The sequence below is a fragment of the Perna viridis genome, chromosome 9, assembly GCF_037379345.1.
Source record: "Perna viridis isolate PV_CMFRI_1.1 ecotype Kerala chromosome 9, ASM3737934v1, whole genome shotgun sequence".
Lineage (NCBI taxonomy): Eukaryota > Metazoa > Mollusca > Bivalvia > Mytilida > Mytilidae > Perna > Perna viridis.
In genome coordinates this window covers 39,712,201-39,730,324 of record NC_142453.1, presented here as the reverse complement: position 1 = coordinate 39,730,324, position 18,124 = coordinate 39,712,201, and the positions used below count along the sequence as shown (strand labels likewise).

At 32.2% G+C, this 18,124-nt stretch overlaps 1 long non-coding RNA gene across 1 annotated transcript; it reads right to left on the bottom strand.

Moving 5' to 3' along the window:
- Window positions 1–160: 160 nt before the first annotated feature.
- On the bottom strand, window positions 161–17,271 carry LOC148608474 (uncharacterized). Its single transcript, XR_015915071.1, has 3 exons — window positions 16,958–17,271; window positions 14,232–14,299; window positions 161–765 (listed from the first exon to the last, which is right to left on the bottom strand). It is a non-coding gene; the product is annotated as an uncharacterized LOC148608474 (long non-coding RNA).
- Between the last annotated feature and the right edge of the window lie 853 nt (window positions 17,272–18,124).

Below are 18,124 nucleotides of genomic sequence, written 5' to 3'. Positions count from 1 at the left end.
ACTTGATTTGCTTTCCTGTAAAATCTTAATTAAAGTAGGGGAACGTAGACCTAATCAATGAGTGTAATCACAGAATGTTTAGACATTGCCGACCTGAGCAATTTTTCGCCTTTTTGGAATAAACGCCCGAATGCACAGATTTTGGATTCAACAACCGACAGTAAACCACAGCAGCTGTAATTTCCAAACCGAAAATGCTGGCTTTATTGTAGAACCGAGGAATATATTAATATTTAATTGTTGCAGATGTCATTTTCTGGAACTCCAATATATTTATATGCAAATATTCGTGCATCACAGTTTAACGAATTGCATTTCAACTTACTCTTCAAGATCTGGATATTCATGGCGAAGCAAGTTTATTGGATTCAAAAGGAGATTTGAGGCAGCAAATGAAACTGCTTTATAGTTTATGTCGTTTTGACGCAGTTGACATTCTTGGTCAAATTAAACTTCATTGTTTACGTAAATTCGGTAAAACGAAACCGCACTATAACTTTTTATTTTCCTTCTACATACCCATGCAGAAATTCAAAATTGTGTCAAACTTCATGAAAAAATGTTAATACGCACAAAGAAGTTTCTCATGGTTTCTAACGAAAAGGTTTTCAGATACAAGAATAAATGTTAGGCTTTGCAAGTACTTCGAAATACTCCAAATATGTTATATTTACATCAAAGGCACCTGTTTCGACAAAAGCGGAATATGACCACAACAAATCATATTTTGATGAAGAAGAACACTTTTCGCAAAGAACTCCAAGACTGCAAAAAAGAAAAAAAGTACTAACTTACCAAATGAACATAATAAATATATGAATGAAAGTAAGAATACCGGCTATCAATTATGATGAGACGTTTGTATGTCTTGACAGTGAAACGCACGATATAAGTTAAAGTCAAACATAATTTTGTTTCCATTAGCTTATATCAATGACATCTTCCACATATTGTATTTATGTATATAGTTGATAGAAATCATTCTTGAAGTATCTATTAATTAACTTTCATGTCCATTTTGATGGGAATAATTCAAAATAATGTTGTTTATTTTATAATTTCATTTGTTGAATTTTTTTGTTTTGTTTTGCGTTTGTTTTGTTTTAAGTTAAAGCTTTTTTTTTGTTTATAGGGAAACACAATGTTTTTACTTAAATCATTGTATAATTGGTATTTCTGAAGCATGAAGCCATGTTTTATCTATCGCAATGCATAAGGTGTCGAAATATTCATGTCTATATTTTCTCGAAAAAACGTTTTTGACGGAGTTATTAGCATTATGAATAGATGGCTATACAACATCGACAAAAACGACATTGGTGAGATTTTTCACTTTTTGCGAGAACTCGGAGACTCAGCAAAACGATTTCATTCATTGGAATTCATTTTTTATTTTAGTTACTTTATGTTCTTTGTTGTGTATGTCTGTTTTCCATGTCTGGTCTTTGTCCCTGGAATACATTCTTTTGATTACCGCTATAACCTTGGTTCCCTTGATTACTCTTTGACCCAACAGATCATTACAACTACAATAGTGTCAGAGACAGAAATAATAAGTGGGAATTTGATATGTGTTTTAGAACCCAAGGATACTTTAGAACGTCTAATTATGAATGACAATCTATTGGATCTAAATAAATACATGCAAGAATGAGTGGATATAACTGGAAAGTTCTGCAAGTATGCAATGAAACTCATGCCGAAATAAGACTTTTAAAATGCTATACGGACTTGCGAAAATACATCGAGAGAACAAAGATTCTAGCGGAAATCAAGAGAAAATATTCTAGGGACAAAGACCAGACATGAGAAACAAACAAACACAACAAAGAATATAAAGTAACTGAAATAATACAAATGAACTACATTCTAACAAAAGTTAATGAGCAACTCGGACTCCACTAAAAACTGGGAGCATGGGCCAGGTGCACCTGTAGACTGAGCGTTCTCTGTTTTTCTGGAAACACCCGCAGAGTTCCTAAAAAAAAGTCAAATCCGGGGTAGACAAACGAGGAAAGAGGAAAAAAATATGACACGTTGCACAAATCAGTATTCATGGTGCAGATGGATACACCGTAACGATCCCTGAGTTCATGATGACGACCATAAAACTTCTGTAGTGATTTCATTTTTGTAGCAACATAACCCTGTTTCAGAGGCCTAATTGTATGAAGTCTAGCAAAAAGTCTGCAAAAATACGGCAAGCTCTGGCATAACGTATGAGTTGTGATATGAAACTCCATACGCTGGTGCTGAAGGAATATTGTCAAATATTAAAGGAAATTTGACAATTCTGAATAAATGTTCATCACGTTTGTCGTTAAGATTTGTCAATAGTGTTCCTTACCATCGATTTCTAAGTGTAGTTCAAGATATGAGGCTGAATTTACAGTGTGTCTAGTATCCCTTATCTCGTAAGCTCTTTGGGGTAGATGCAATCTTTTGTTCAAGTGTATATCGTATGGTATATCATTGTGTGCAAAGTGGCAGAACGAAATCAAACGTTCAATACGGTAAATCACTGTGTGTACTCTGGAAACACCAATTTAAATTTTCATACGGTATTCCACTTTGTGACTGATACTAAAAACACATTATCATATAGTATTTTACTGTACATTCATATTTACCATACGGTATATCACTGGGGTATTGTGCACCAATCAGAAATAACAAGAGAAGCAGTGTGGGTAGCAATGCATGTCCTAAGTGTGAAGTGTCACTTACTTACTTACTAAGAACTGAATTCTTGTTTAAAGTGCATCATAGCACCACATTCAATGGCTATTGCACTATCTGAAGATACGCCTTGAAGTATGAAATGGACATGTAACATCTGTTACATAAACTTTCCGGGTCTGATTGGGATATCATCTCAATTGAAATCTATTGAAGACACAACTAACTAGAGATTAGCTTAACTTGAAGATGTTATGCCTGTTATGAAGAAAGGTATTAATTCTAATGTCAGTGATGAAGTTACCTCATTCAAACCATCACTTGTAGATGAGATAAAATTAGAGGAAAAGAAAACAGGAAAATGTGCGAAAGAACAAAGAAAAGTCGAGAATCAGAAAACAAGGGCAATGAATTTTATATGTTTTAAAGTCCAGGAAAGTGATGAAAATAGCTTAAGAGTGAATCGAAATTCTTTTGACGAAAACGTAGTAAAAGAACTAAGTGAACTGGTTAATTTTCCAACACCAGATGTAAAGGCACTGTTAAGATTAGGACATCCTGCTGATAAACCTGGAAATCAGATCAGACCACTCAAAATTAATTTCAACAACAACAAAGCACGGCAAGATCATATTAGATAATGCGACAAAATTAAAAGATGTTCCTTCATCACACAGATTATGTACATGTAAGGTTATAGTTTCAAAAGATCTTACCATTCAACAGAGACAAGAAAAAAAAAGAAAAGAAGCAGTTAAAACCAAAACACAATAAACAGAAAAGAGCATATGAACCAAAGATGAATACATCAGAACATGGAAACTACCATGTCTCAACAGTCACAGCACATATTGGCCCCATGGTTTGATCAACAAGTTGATGCAATGAATGATCAATTAGCTTCTACAGACCTATCAATATCACACAATGAAGACGAGACTGTAGTTGGTGGTCTAAATGTTGACACGGTTCAAAATAATGGCATATGCTTAAGCAAATACTTTTAATATTTTGACCAGCACTGTAAAAAATGAGCAGGTCAAGGTTTTATACTCAAATGTGAATAGTTTTATGAACGAGAAAGATGGGCTGATCAGTTTAATATCAGATTTTTATATGATATCATTACCCTCACCTAGATATACCAAAAATCGGAAATGAGAGTGATATTTCCAATTTGGAATGGAAAATAGAAAAATTACATTTTTTTGTCGCACAAAAGGGCATCGCAACAGAAAGATAATACTTTTTATATGTAAGAGAGGACTTATACTCTTATAAAGTGGATATAATTCCATTTTTAAATGTAGAGTATGTTCAAATGGGAATATACTTTAAAAACAGAAATAAACTGTAAGTTTTGCGTGTTTAAAGAAGTCCAAGTACAGTAGATTAAATCTGTATAAAAGAAAAAAAAAGAAATCCTGTCCATCACAAAGATTGGCAAAATCAACTATGATTACCGACTTCAATATCCCCGAATTGGGAAAATAATAATACCAGTGTTGGAGCAAATAATATACATGTATCAACTAGATTTTTTAAAACGATTTAGGGCAGATGATCAACCAAGCTTATCAAATCTCATTCTTACAAACGAGGAGGGCACAATGAACAGTATCGATCACAACGCTCCGTTAGGTTAACAGTTATCATGAAATGTTGGAATACTTAATTTTAGCTTTGGAAGCAAGAACGAAAAGCATTCTGAACAAAGTTTGTGTTTTTTTAAAGAATACTATACAAACATCAACCAAGAACTTGGAAGTGCAGACTGGGTTTTAAAGTTAGCCCCAGATGATCTTTGGAACAGTGTTGCCGATCTATTATCAAAAACTTAAGTAAATATACCAGTGAGCAAAGTTATACCAAGAAAGTATGATACCCCTTGAAAACAGAACTGCACTCAGAAAGAAAAGGAAATTATGACAAATATTTACAGCAGAAATCCACAAATCAAAATACAATAAGAATTAGTAAAGAGAGAAGCAAACTATTATGTGAGAATAGCCAAGTACGAATATGAACGATCAATTACCATCAACATGAAGAAGGACAGTAATTTTTTTTGAAGTTCATTGGAAGACTAAACCCAAGGAAAATATACCTAGTATAGTAGGTAAAGACGGGACATTTATCAGATGATAAGATAAAACCTGAGATGATGAATATTTTTCCAGAATGTATTTGTTATAGAAAATGACCAAGAAAATGCACCCAATCTTGATCTGACAACAGACAAAACTGTATCTACAGTACATTTTAAACAATGAAATCCAAAAACATCTTAAGAAATCAAAGTCACCTAATATCTAGGATCATCAAAGATTATTAAACAAATTGCATAGCGGAATTACCAGTGGATTCCCACAAGGTAGAGTTTTAGGACCCATACTGTTTACCAATTACATAAACGACCTACCTGACATGGTACAAAATTACGCAATACTTTTGCAGATGGTACTAAGGTCTATGCAGTAGTCAACAAAGAGAAAAACCGACTCAACCTTCAAAACGATGTTGACACTAGTAGCCCATTTTTGTACTGAATCGGCCATTTCCTATTTAACATTTACTGAACATTCTGAATAAATTTAATTTCAAAATTGTCAAAAGCAACTTTAGTAAATTCAGTAGCTTCACTCACCATCAATTCAGTAGTGTTCATTATTTTCTGTCAAGGAAAAAAAAATATATTTCTAGTATTGTTAAGTGCACACAATTACGACAGATTAACATTATATTTATACTAGAACTAAACATTTAATCAGATTGAGTTACCTCCCTTAAATTAGATATAATTACACTATGTAATTAATTAAAATTTAATAAATGGAGGAAAACTTATGATTATTTATTATTAATAAAATAATTAAAATTTTAATTTAGGGAATAATATAGAATATTTATGAGAAAAAACACAAATGAGATAAATTAAAAATTTGAAAATGCCAACAGATTAGTAGGCGGGCGGAAGCTTTACTTTTACTTTAACTTTATTCTCAAAAACTATAAACAGTTACGGAGAAAATTTACAAACATTGATAATATTACATAAAGTGCATGTGTAAACAATTGTACATGTAATGAAATTAACCTTGAGGTACGACCTTCGTTAAAATTATCTTCACAAATTTAGCTATATTTCTAAGTACAGCAATATCCTGTGAGAAAAAAAAATTGCAAATTATTTGAAAAGTATTTGAATATGAATGGCAATAAACTGGTAAGTAAACATATTATAACTTAATGGTACTCATCATTGATATCATGTGAGGTACACCGTGTACAAAAACGATATTGTCTGAGAAATCTTGCCATCTTCCTGCCTCAATTTGTAGGCGAAGGCACCCACATCTAAATTTAACTTAATTTTTGAGTCATTTGAAAGCGTAATACCAGACATTTATAAGTTTAAATGAAAGAAGCATATTTCAATATACATGAAATGGATTATTATAATAGAAAATATAATATTAAGAATAATAAGGTTACATTTATATGTTTGATATCGACCTTTTTGCATATATAGAAAATTAATGCAAGAAAAAGGTCTAAAAAAGTTTTCTTGTCCTAATTCAATGTGAAAAAAGGTGTGAGAAACTCACTTAAAATTAGACAATTAGATCTACATGTGTAAATATTTAAACAAAATTTGATATTCAGTATCTTAAATAGATACTTGATAGAATCAGTTCTTGTAACTTAAACCTAAAACGCACTTATTTGCTTGGTAGGTTTCTCTGAGAAACACAAAAAAAACCTTAAATTAAAAAAATATATATATAAACATATCATTTTAAATTTAAGATTATAACTTTTCATTTCTGTCATATTGTAACCTTTGTATTGCAGATCTGGTTAGATTTTAAAAAGACCTGTAAGGCTTTATTGTTGATAGAGTGGGCGGCTTCTTTTATCTTCGCACGGTTTGGCAATCCGTGACACATGTTAAAAACAAAACTGACGTGACTCCATAAATTGAGTACAGTACGCAAAATAAAATGACACTAAATAAGTTAATTTGGACATTTTGAAAACAGAACATGTATATGTACAGTTCAGATTTAATTCGTCTAGTTATCGTTTGAATTAAATTGGCATTTTTTTTAATCGAAACCAACATACTGCGCCCCAGATATAGATATTGTAATCAACTTTAATTAATTATATCTTAAATGAATGCACGCGGAATATTTTAAAGATTACTCGGCATTACAATTTAACAAAAACAAAAATATGCACAATTAAAAAATACCAACAATAAAACGAAAAAAAAAAAACAAATACAAGCAAGCAAAACAAGCAAAATATTAACAAACAAGATGATTGTGTACCTGGTATTTGTAACTTTGCGTGCATGTACATTATGTACTATTTAATTGGAGATCCAAAGATACTATTTTCATATACTGTATCACACTGAACAGACTCTTGTTTAGTACTGGACTCAATTACTGAACATTAATGAACAGATATTGAACATACTGAATTTAATTTGAAGAGGATTAATGAACACACGGAACGATATATTGGATACACCGAACACGAACCAGGTTAAACGCACTGAATTTGCACTGAATAACTTGATTTCACTTGAAATTTTATGTTCTGTATATTCGGTGTATGTTCAGTGCATTTTAGCAGTTTCAGAAAATATATGGCCTACTAGTGTGACAACCTGGTAAATTGTTCCTGACAAGTGGCTCTTGAAATTCAATAAATCAAAATGCAAACATGTTCATTTGGGGCAGAATACAAATTACCAATTCAAAATGGTAGAGGCGATCGTACAATAATGAACAAAGAGAAAGACGGGGATTGTAATAGATGATAAGCCAAAATTTCAGTGCCAAATTAATATACAAACAAAGAAGGCAAATCAACGGGTGAGGATGATAAAACAAAGCTTTACTTATATGGACTAAGGTATGTTTTTAATCTGTATAAAAGTATAGTACGCCCTCATCATTGCATTTTGGTCAATTGTCTACAAAAAGAGGAAGATCAAATAGAAAATGTCCAAGGACGTGCCACAAAACTCGATAGAAACATAAGTCATTTAAGCTACTCAGATCGCCTAAGATACCTAGGACTTCCCTCACTTCAACACAGGAGATTAAAAGCAGATACGGTGGAAACTTACAAGATCATAAATATCATCGACCATGTCCCACATGAAAAAAATTGAAAAAGAATTGTGGATGTATAAAACAACCTATTAACAATCATGGTTGAATCCAAAACTGTGGAAGCTTTCAAAAGCCATTTGAATACCCACTGGAAAAATCTCGAAATGAAATTTTCACAGGATGGTAATTAGTAGACCGGAGGAAAACCAAACCATACTCAGATGGACCCAGGGGCTGTCTAGCCCAGATCTAACGGTTTCATGAAAAGGTAACACGGTAATTATCACGCTCGTCATGTGAAACACTTTTGTACCATTTGGAAGATACAAACAAGTAGAAATCCTTTGTCTTCACAATATTGGACACGCCAAAACTAAAGCAGGTGTAGAAAAAATTGTGTACTACATGAACCTTATCAGTCCCTTTTCATTGTAGTTAAGGGGGAAAGGTATATTATCGATGATGAAGACGATCGTATTTTTTTTTCAATTTTGAATTAATCAACGTACGCGCTTCAAGTAGGTTAGAATTACCTCTTTATGTCGGTAATTGAAAAGTCAAGTTTTCAGAACACTCTTTACTACTTTAATAAAATTACAAGCGATTTTTAATATTTGGTAATATACCAAATAAGCTATGAGATATTAATGGGTAAGGGAATTCTCAAAAAGGACTTTGCATTTGAAGATCGATTTTTTTCTGTTTTCAATAGTTAAACAAGTTCAAATACCGTATTTAATTTATGACACGTCTCAATTGTCTTTAAAGAGTAATCAAGGGAACCAAGGTTACAGCGGTAATCTAAAGAATGCAATCCAGGGACAAAGACCAGGCATGGAAACCCGACTTCTGTGTTACTTTTTTTTAATTTTCCCCTTTAATGTAAACAATATCCTCATATAATTTATATCATAATTTTCTATTACCTTTTATTAAGTTTATTTCAGGCCCAGATAACCATTTAAATTGGAAAACAATTATTGAAGTTGGACAATTTATGTTTTTCAAAAATCGAATACCAGTTTAATTTTTGTTTTCGTTTCAAAATGTAAATAGGTTTTTTGGAAATTCCAAAGTTAAATATATAACAATATTTATTTTAGACTTAAGGCTAATCGAAAGAAAAAGTAAGTTATGACTAGAAACGAAACTACTACTACCGAGTTAACGGACATATATAAGGACTGAAATGTGAATGTTACAAACCTTCTCAGACATTTATATATATTTTACATTCAAATTATTAAGCAAACAACGCTTTAACCAGAAAGCATCATGTTTAAATAGGATGTCATCCCTTGATTACTCTTTTGTAAACACTTCTATTAAATTAACTCAATTAAGTATTTGAATTGCTTAATTGTCGAACATATCCTCAGTGAAAAACGTTAAAGGAAGCAATGGCTAGAGAAAGTTTAGACATCACTGATCTTAACTCCGTCATAGAGATTTTTCGCCTTTTGCGTTTCCTTGGAATCAAAGCCCAAAGCTATCACTCCTCTGACTTTGGATTCGGCAACCAGCAGTACATCACAGCAGCAGTAATTTCTAAGGCAGAAATATCTCATAGAAATTTTCAATTTATCGTAGAACCAAGGAATGTATTGGAACATTTAATTGCAAAGGACAATTTATGGGACTCCGAAAAATTCATTTGCAAATGTTCCAGCATCATATTTGAACGAGATGCAATTATTCTTAATCTTAAAGATCCAAATATTCATGGCGAGGCAAGATTATTGGATCCAAATGGGGACTTGAGGAAACAAATGAAACTACCTTATGGTTTATGTCGTTGTGACCCTATAAACATTCTCGAACGATTAAAACTTCATTACTTAAGGAAGTTCGGTAAACGGGAACCATACTTTATCTTTTTGTTTTCCTTTTATATTCCATGCACCGTAGAAATTCATAAATGTGTCAACCTTCTTGAACTGTTTATAAGGAACAAAAGCGAATTTCTTCTAGTTTCCAACGACAAAGTTTTCTGGGACACGAATAAAAATGAGGCCTTGCAAATACTACGAAACACCCAAAATATGTTTTATGTGCAGCCAAGTCTCCTTTTTCGACAAAAACTGGAATATGACACTAATTCAGATTTTGATGAAGACTACTATTCGCACAGAATTCAAAGACGCCAGAAAAAGAAAAAAATATCAACTTTCCAAACGGAAAGAAAAAATAGAAAGAAAGGAGTAAAAACATCAACCATCTATAATGATGAAATAGTTGAAAACTGTGAGCCTCAATACATATGTTAAAGGTAACACATCATTCGAACGTATTTTTTTTCAGTTATGCAATTTAAATCCTACTTTCCAATACGTCATCGTAGTGTAATTTTCCGGGTTACAGCGTATAGAGGGATTTTTTTTAATTTGGGGAAAGAATTAACCAAATAGTATATTGCTTACTTCTTGCCGCCTCTACACCAGTTCAGACGTTTCAAATTAATTTTACATATCAAACTTGTTACGGTCATTTTTTTATTTTTTGTTATATGAATTTTCACATGTTTTCAGAGTAATTCTCTTCAGATGGTTTTCGCGTGGAATTATGATACAGGTTTCCACCCCTTTTAATTCGGTGTTTTCTGACTGGCAATTTTTTTGTTAAAATGTGTCATGTTTCATGTTTACGTAATAATTGATTTATCTATGGTTAATCACATATTAACGTAACATTTTTTCATATCGAGCATATGAGATATTGTTTATGTTTGTGACATGTATTTTAGTTTTTCTATACATGTAATAATAACTGGTGTCCTCTATGTTCTCTAGGCTTTATTTCAACTGGTGGATTAAGATCTACCTTTCCATCAGGACATCTAAGGTCGTATTAAGATCGAAATTGCAGATTCTACATATGTCAGCTAACAATCCTGAGTTAGCAGACTCCAGTGCAGCACCGGTCGCCGAAAGTGAAATTGTCTATAGATGCATGAGAAATTCCAGTATAATCCTAAGAAAGGGGCATTTTTAGAAATCATTATGGAGATTAGGTTAAACAACAAATGAAGAAACGTGCACTTATAAAATGTACAGACATGTTTTTTCCCTTTTTGTAATAAAATGAGAACTGTTTCCACTGCGTTGTGTGGAACAGGAGGTAATTTCTGTGTTCGTTCTAAAAGATAATGGGATGAATTTTCAATTATAGGTTAACCAACTTGTGCAAGCAAAAGATTAATAAAGGGAACCAAGGTTATAGCAGTAATCAAAAGAATGTAATCCAGGGAAAAGACCAGACATGGAAAACAGACACATACAACAAAGAACATATAAAGTAACTAAAATCATACATACAAAGTAACAAAAGTAAATGAGCAACTTGGACTCCACTAAAAACTGGGAGCATGGACCAGGTGCACCGGTAGGTTAAGCGTCCTCTGCTTTTCTAGAAACACCCACCGAGTTGCTCATACAAAGTCAAGTCCGGGGTAGACAAACGAGGAAAGGAAAACTATGACCCATTGAATAAATCAGTTTTCATGGTGCTGATGGATACACCATAACGATCCACGAGTTCATGATGACGACCATAAAACTTCTGCACTGATGACTTCAATCTTGTAGCAACACAACCCTGTTCCAGAAGCCTATTTGTTAGAGTTCTAGCGCGATACAAAAAGTCTGTGAAGTTTCGGCAAGCTCTGACATAAGGTTTGAGTTGTGATATGAACACTCCATACGCAGGAGCCGAAGGGATGTTGCCACAGATGAAAGGAAAGTTGACAATTCTGAATGAAAAGTCATCACGTTTGTCGTAAAGTTTGGTCAATAGTTTTCCTTTACCATCGATTTCTAAGTGTAGGTCAAGATATGAGGCTGACTTCACAGTGTCTGTAGTATCCTTTATCTCAAGTTCTTTTGGGTAGATGCGATGTATCAAATCCCCGAAATTAGGATTGTTTAAAGATAATACGTCATCTATATAGCGTAAACTGAGATTGAAGGATCTAGCCAAATGATATTCTTTCTTTCTGATCAAATCATTTATAAAGTCAGCCTCATAAGAGTGACGGAATAGGTCAACAAGTAAAGGAGCACAATTTGTTCCCATTGGAATTCCGACCGTTTGTTGAAAAACACGTCCACCACACTGGACAAATATGTTGTCGATTAAAGTACACAATTAATTTGTTGGTGGAAATATAAATATCTTGTTCATTAAAGATTAATCATGTAGTTATACATTACAAGTCTTTCGTCTTGTTTTTTTTCTCTTGAGGAGTAATCAATGGAACCAAGATTCTATTGGAAATTAAAAGAATGTAATCTAGGGGCAAAGACCCGACATCGAAAACAGACACACACGACAAAAAAAAAGGATAAAATAACTAATATAAGACATACCAAGTAACAAAAGTAAATGAGCAACTCGGACTCCACTAATTACTGGGAGCATGGATTAGGTGCACTGGTAGGGTAAGCAATAGGAAGCTAGCGATTTCACCACTAACATCATACATGTTTTAAAAAACACCTATTATCAGTCTTAAATTCTTTAAAGTATTTAGATACAATTATCAATTATGTAAAAACTAGACTTTGTAATTTCTTTAAATGACTATTTTACATCAGGGAACCAATAATACATGTGACTTTCTAACTTTGTTAAATGAAGAAGAGTTTGCACAAAGAAATAATAATAATAATAATAATAATAATAATAATAAAAACAAAGCGAACGCCCAACCCAAAAATAAAAATAAAATTATGGTCAATGTCGGTCACTACATTGTATAAACTTAAATTATTGCTAATATTAAGTGTTAGTCCCTGTAAGAATCAGGCAGTAAATGAAACATGGTATGAAAAATCCCATCATTTTGATAATGTAATTTGACTATTTGCACCATCAGAATAAAAAAAAAAGATTTGCCATATCATACTGGATCATTGAATTACAATTTCATGGAAATGCACTGAAAATGAACATTTCAAGGGCAAATAACTCTGTTCTAAAACCTCATTTTTCTAACATTCTATTGAAAGATTGCTGAGCAAAGCCAGTGATGAAGAGATCAAATAATGGTCTATTCAAATGGATAAAGTATCCTTGAGTGACATTACCAGATTGTTTTGGTTTGGCTTGAATGTTTCTGGTTTTTCCCATTTTGCTTGATTCTTTCGAACATTTACACATAATATCTAATACTGGTGTACGATGTTTTATGCGATATTAATTGACAAGTGAATGACAGCCACATTGAAAAGGCAAAAAGAATCTAAATAGAAATAAAACACAAGGAAAATGAAGCCCATATTACGAACTTTGTCAGAGGTTAAATGTGGAAAAGCAAATATTGTCAACCCAGATATTTGTGTCAAGTGACCTTTTTTTATCGTAATTTATTTTATCAAGATCAAAAGATTAAGATCAATGAAGTCACAACAAGTAACTAAACCACTAGTAATGTAATAGATAGATAGATTGTTTATTAACGTCTCACCATCTATGTAAACATGAAAAACAAATAGATTATAATACAATAAATATATATTTATACCATTCTTAAATAGAATAATGAAAGACGATTAAAAAACTTTAATAGAACTCTTTTATTCAACAATAAAAAAAGCAGTATTCCTAACTCCCAAAAATTGCCATGAGTAACATCAGGTTTTCCAGAAGTGTATGTGTTTTCTGTACCAGTTTCTCATGGTGCATATTGATTCAAGTTCACTGGTTCAGGATGGCGACCGTTAAACTTTTGTAGAAATGACCGAAATCTGGTAGCAACATAAACCCGTTTCAGAAGCATAATTGTAAGATGACTAGTGCGGTACAAAAATGCTGCGTAGTTTAGGCAAGTTCCAGCATCAAGTATGCGTTGTAAAATTGCAGCTTAATACGTTATTCAAAAATATTTTCTCATTTTTTTTAGATTTGTGTTGGGTTTGCTCGTATAAAAGACTTATATGCAGCAACTATGTCAAGTTCTCATTATTTCATGAGAAAATACAGCGTTTGCTCGTTCAACCCAAAGTCAAAGAACTAAAATGTGACGTACTAGTACATTTTGTGGCGTACTGGTACATTTTGAAATGTCCAAATATTTATTCATTACATTCGATGCGTCAATTTATTGGTTATACCTAGTCAAAACTATTTATTCCTAGCCAAAAGTATTTATGCCTAGTCAAAAATAGGGTTATGCCTAGCCAAAACAATGGATGCAGAGCCTAAAATAATTATGTCTAGCCACTATTGTATAAATTGACCAATCAGAACGTGATTAACATCCAGGCTTCGCGGAATATTAATCAAGGGAGATAACTACATACATATTTTCTGTCGTGGTTATTGAGAAGGTAAGTAGAACTTTACATATATGAAAAGCGTTTTAGGGTAATAAAATATATCAGGATTGGATGAATTTCTTGGAAGGCAGTATTATATATTTACCTTTCTAAATAACCATTCCACATCCTGAAAGTTCAAAGATATTTCTTTTTTTTTGCTGTTTCTTTTTGCTGAGAAAAGAAATCAAATAAAAGTTATACATGTATCGATATACTGACAGAATTAGTTGCATTTTAAATAAGAAGGTGCAGAGATTGGATTTCAAGGCTACCCATTCCGACATTGATCTGACGTCCAATGGCTAATTTGCCATAAACAACACGTGATTTTGCTAGTATTAAAATCAAAATTCTGTAAATTCAACGAAAGACAGTTGTTTGTTATTGCACTAAAATCAAACAACACTATTGCCACGTTCAAACTGTACACAATTTCACAATTCGACTACGTAATCTGAAACATCGAAACGTTCAAAATCTCGATAATTTGCTATTTTTTTTTAAATGGCCATTCTCAAAACACCAATTACTGCAGAAAAGCTTGTGCATAATATTGTAGATATTATAACTTTCTTCACATACCTAATTGTAACTTTAAAGTAGTGAATTTTAGATTCGAAGCGCGCACCTAAATTTCGTGTTTTTGATTTGATGCCCACGGCCAAATCAGCCGTTGGAATTCAGAGCAATTTCGAACTACATCATAACTAGCAGCTTTCCCCCGTTCAATTAACGGACGGATGACACATAAATGATGACATATAAAAGAAAGTAATCCCCATTAGATTCGTTTGATTTAAAAAAAAAATAGAAATTTTTTCCTTATTGATAGTATTAAAATGACATCTGTGATGGGTGTTAATCTTAAAAACTTAGTGGAGTCCGAGTTGATCATTTACTTTTGTTACTTTGTATGTATGATTTTAGTTACTTTATGTTCTTTGTTGTGTGTGTCAGTTTTCCATGTCTGGTCTTTGTCCTTGGATTACATTCTTTTGATTACCGCGATAACCTTGGTTCCCTTGATTACTCTTTCGAAAATGGTGAAAGTTGAAAAATTTGAAGTGATTCCTTAATTATGTATACTGTACAAAAACAAAACAGAGTGAAATCAGGGATGGATCCCTTGCAGGAGGACTTTCCCATACTTTTCGCCTTATAAACAGTCAAATTATTACTCAAATGATCAATGGAAGCTTTTATTACTGTAGGATCAAAATAAACAAATTAAGAAGAAACACCATTGTAGCCTTTTTATGCATGAATCATTTTCCCTTATTTTGCATGATTCTTACATGGACTGCTAGTTAAGTAAATCAAATAGAACTTTTTTTAAAGATTCACAAGATGGGAAGTTCACACGATTCTGTATACATGGCATATTCTTTAAAACATATGTGTACTATTCATATTCTTATGTGACAATGAATTGCAACAAAATAGTATTTTCAAGTTAAATATTGAAGAAAATCCTCGAAATAAAGGCCCTGATAATTATACATTTCTCTGAACATGGTTGAATCTCGATATACAAAACAAAATCAGTTGTGTATGTTTTAAATGACTAATTCTTTTGTTGTTCCTTATACATCATGATCATTTTTAAAATATTTTTGAAACGATGTGTATTCTAAGCTATGATCTTCAATGCCACTCGGATTTGAAGAACGAAATGTTATTATAAAATTGGTGGCAATATATAAAATTTTAAGAGCGCCGGTATCTATTCAATGTAAACTGAAAAAAAATAAAATAAAAACACCTTTCCAAGATTGGTTTATACAAGTCTATTTCGTGACGTAGGGCATAATTAGTCGTTTCTATCAGCACAAATAATACTTATTACCTATGTAGTTATTATTTTAAATTACTATTTTGAAGCAATCATTCCATGATCATTCTTTTGAATATACTATTATAGTTTAAAAATATAGTTGTGAAAATTCTATTCCGTGGATGCTAACTAAGTATGATAGCACACAACACACGATCCCTTTGCGCAATGCTTGAATGTGTTATGTGGCGGTAGGCAGTCATACGTTGATAAGTACAAACACGTAGAATAATGTCAAAATGCGGTTGTTCTCTATCAGAACCAGTATGTTATTAGTTTGAATATATATTGTATATAATCGGCCCAAAACTATATTTACTACGGACACAAGGTTTTAAAAACAACGTCACAATTTTCCCTATGTTCTTCATTGTAGAATATTGGTAGCCTTAATTTCGTTTTTCTATTTTTACCATCAGAATGCACAAGGTTATATATCAGTCTCTTACGTATTTTCCGTCGACGTATTAAAGTTCTCCTCGAAAATGTTGGTTCTTCATCGTCAAAAGGCATCAAATATGTATCCAAGTCGTCCTCCATTTTCATTTGAATAAACGATTGAGGGTTTATGTAAATAATATTTGGACTGTTAAATAATATTTTTAAAGCTTCCTTTTCCATTGTGTCCCAGTAAACGTCTTCGTGAGAAATAATGATGTGATCATTTCGTTCTGTAGTAAACATATCGACAAGTTTGACACAGTTATGGTTCTTGAGAGTGCATGGGATGTAGAAAGAAAACAGAAAGATAAAGTATGGTTCATGCCTGCTGAACTGTCGATAATAATGTGATTTGATATGGTCTAGTATATTTATAGGGTCTGGAGCGCATAATCGATGATGTAGGCCAAGTCTACTTCTTAACTCTCCATAAGGATCGAGTAACCTTGCTTCGCCATGAATATTTGGTTCCTTTAGGTTAAGAATAATTGCTGTTCGTTCTAATATTATGCACGAATATTTACATATGAATTTATCAGAGTCCGATATCTTACCTGAAACAAGGTGTTCTAATGTATTCCTTGGTTCTACAATGAATCTCAAATCTCCTCGATCTACTTCTGTCTGTGGTACTATTGCAACTGCATTGAACTGATTATATTGAAAATTAAAATCTGAAGAACAATATTTTTTCGATTTTTTCCCAAGATAACGCAAAAGACGAAAAACCTCCAATACTGAATCATTTTTATCAATATCTATTATGTACACTCATCATTTTATTACATAAGGTCTTAAAATACAAATATTGCACCAATATTAACAGATTTACACTAATAAACCGAAAGTAAATTCAATGAATTTGTTTTTAAAAAGTCAAGCGACATACTATTAAATCGAGGCTTTTTTAAACAACCAGTGATAAGCATTATTTGTCCTAAAATGAGGACGGTTTAAAGTTTTCTAACAATATCTTATTACGGTTAAATTAAAGATCATAAACACTATGCTTATTCGATAGACTGGAAAACTTGTACGTGAATTGCTTAACCAATATAGCAAAATTTTGTTGACATTGTAATTTAATTATTCTGTTTTATGCATGCATGCATTGTAGTCGTAATCTATTCGTATACATTTTATAAAAAGATAAGAACCAGATATCGTCAATAATATTTTGTGGTAAATTGTATTTAATTCTACTTAAAAAATGAGAAATGAGACAAAGCGTAAATATATTTAAATGTGCCGTCGAAGGCAACACCTTTTTTCTCATGTTTATTGTGCTGACATAAAATTAGAAAAAAAAATAATACAATTATTTTATTAACAGATTCATTAAATGACAAAAGTACATACCTCTATGTTTGCCTTAGATTGTTTATCTCTCGCAGATATTTTGTATTCATATGTTAGTTAGAGAGGTAATGATTTTTATTATTTTGCACTTTGGCCAAAAGGGGCGAGAAAAGATAGGTAAACGGTTGTCCATTTAAAAAAAAAAAACAAAAAATAAGCGTACCGGATGTAGACGCTGGTGTGTTAATGAGAAATGTCTTAAATTGTTATATACTTTTAAGCTCATTTTAATACGTGAAATTTCGTCGATATTCCTATTTTAAGTATACAAGTGCATAAAATGAAACTTCCTAAACACAAAAAGATCAACAAAATGTCAAAATGCGCAATACAAATGAGTCACGTGATCGGTTAATCAAACC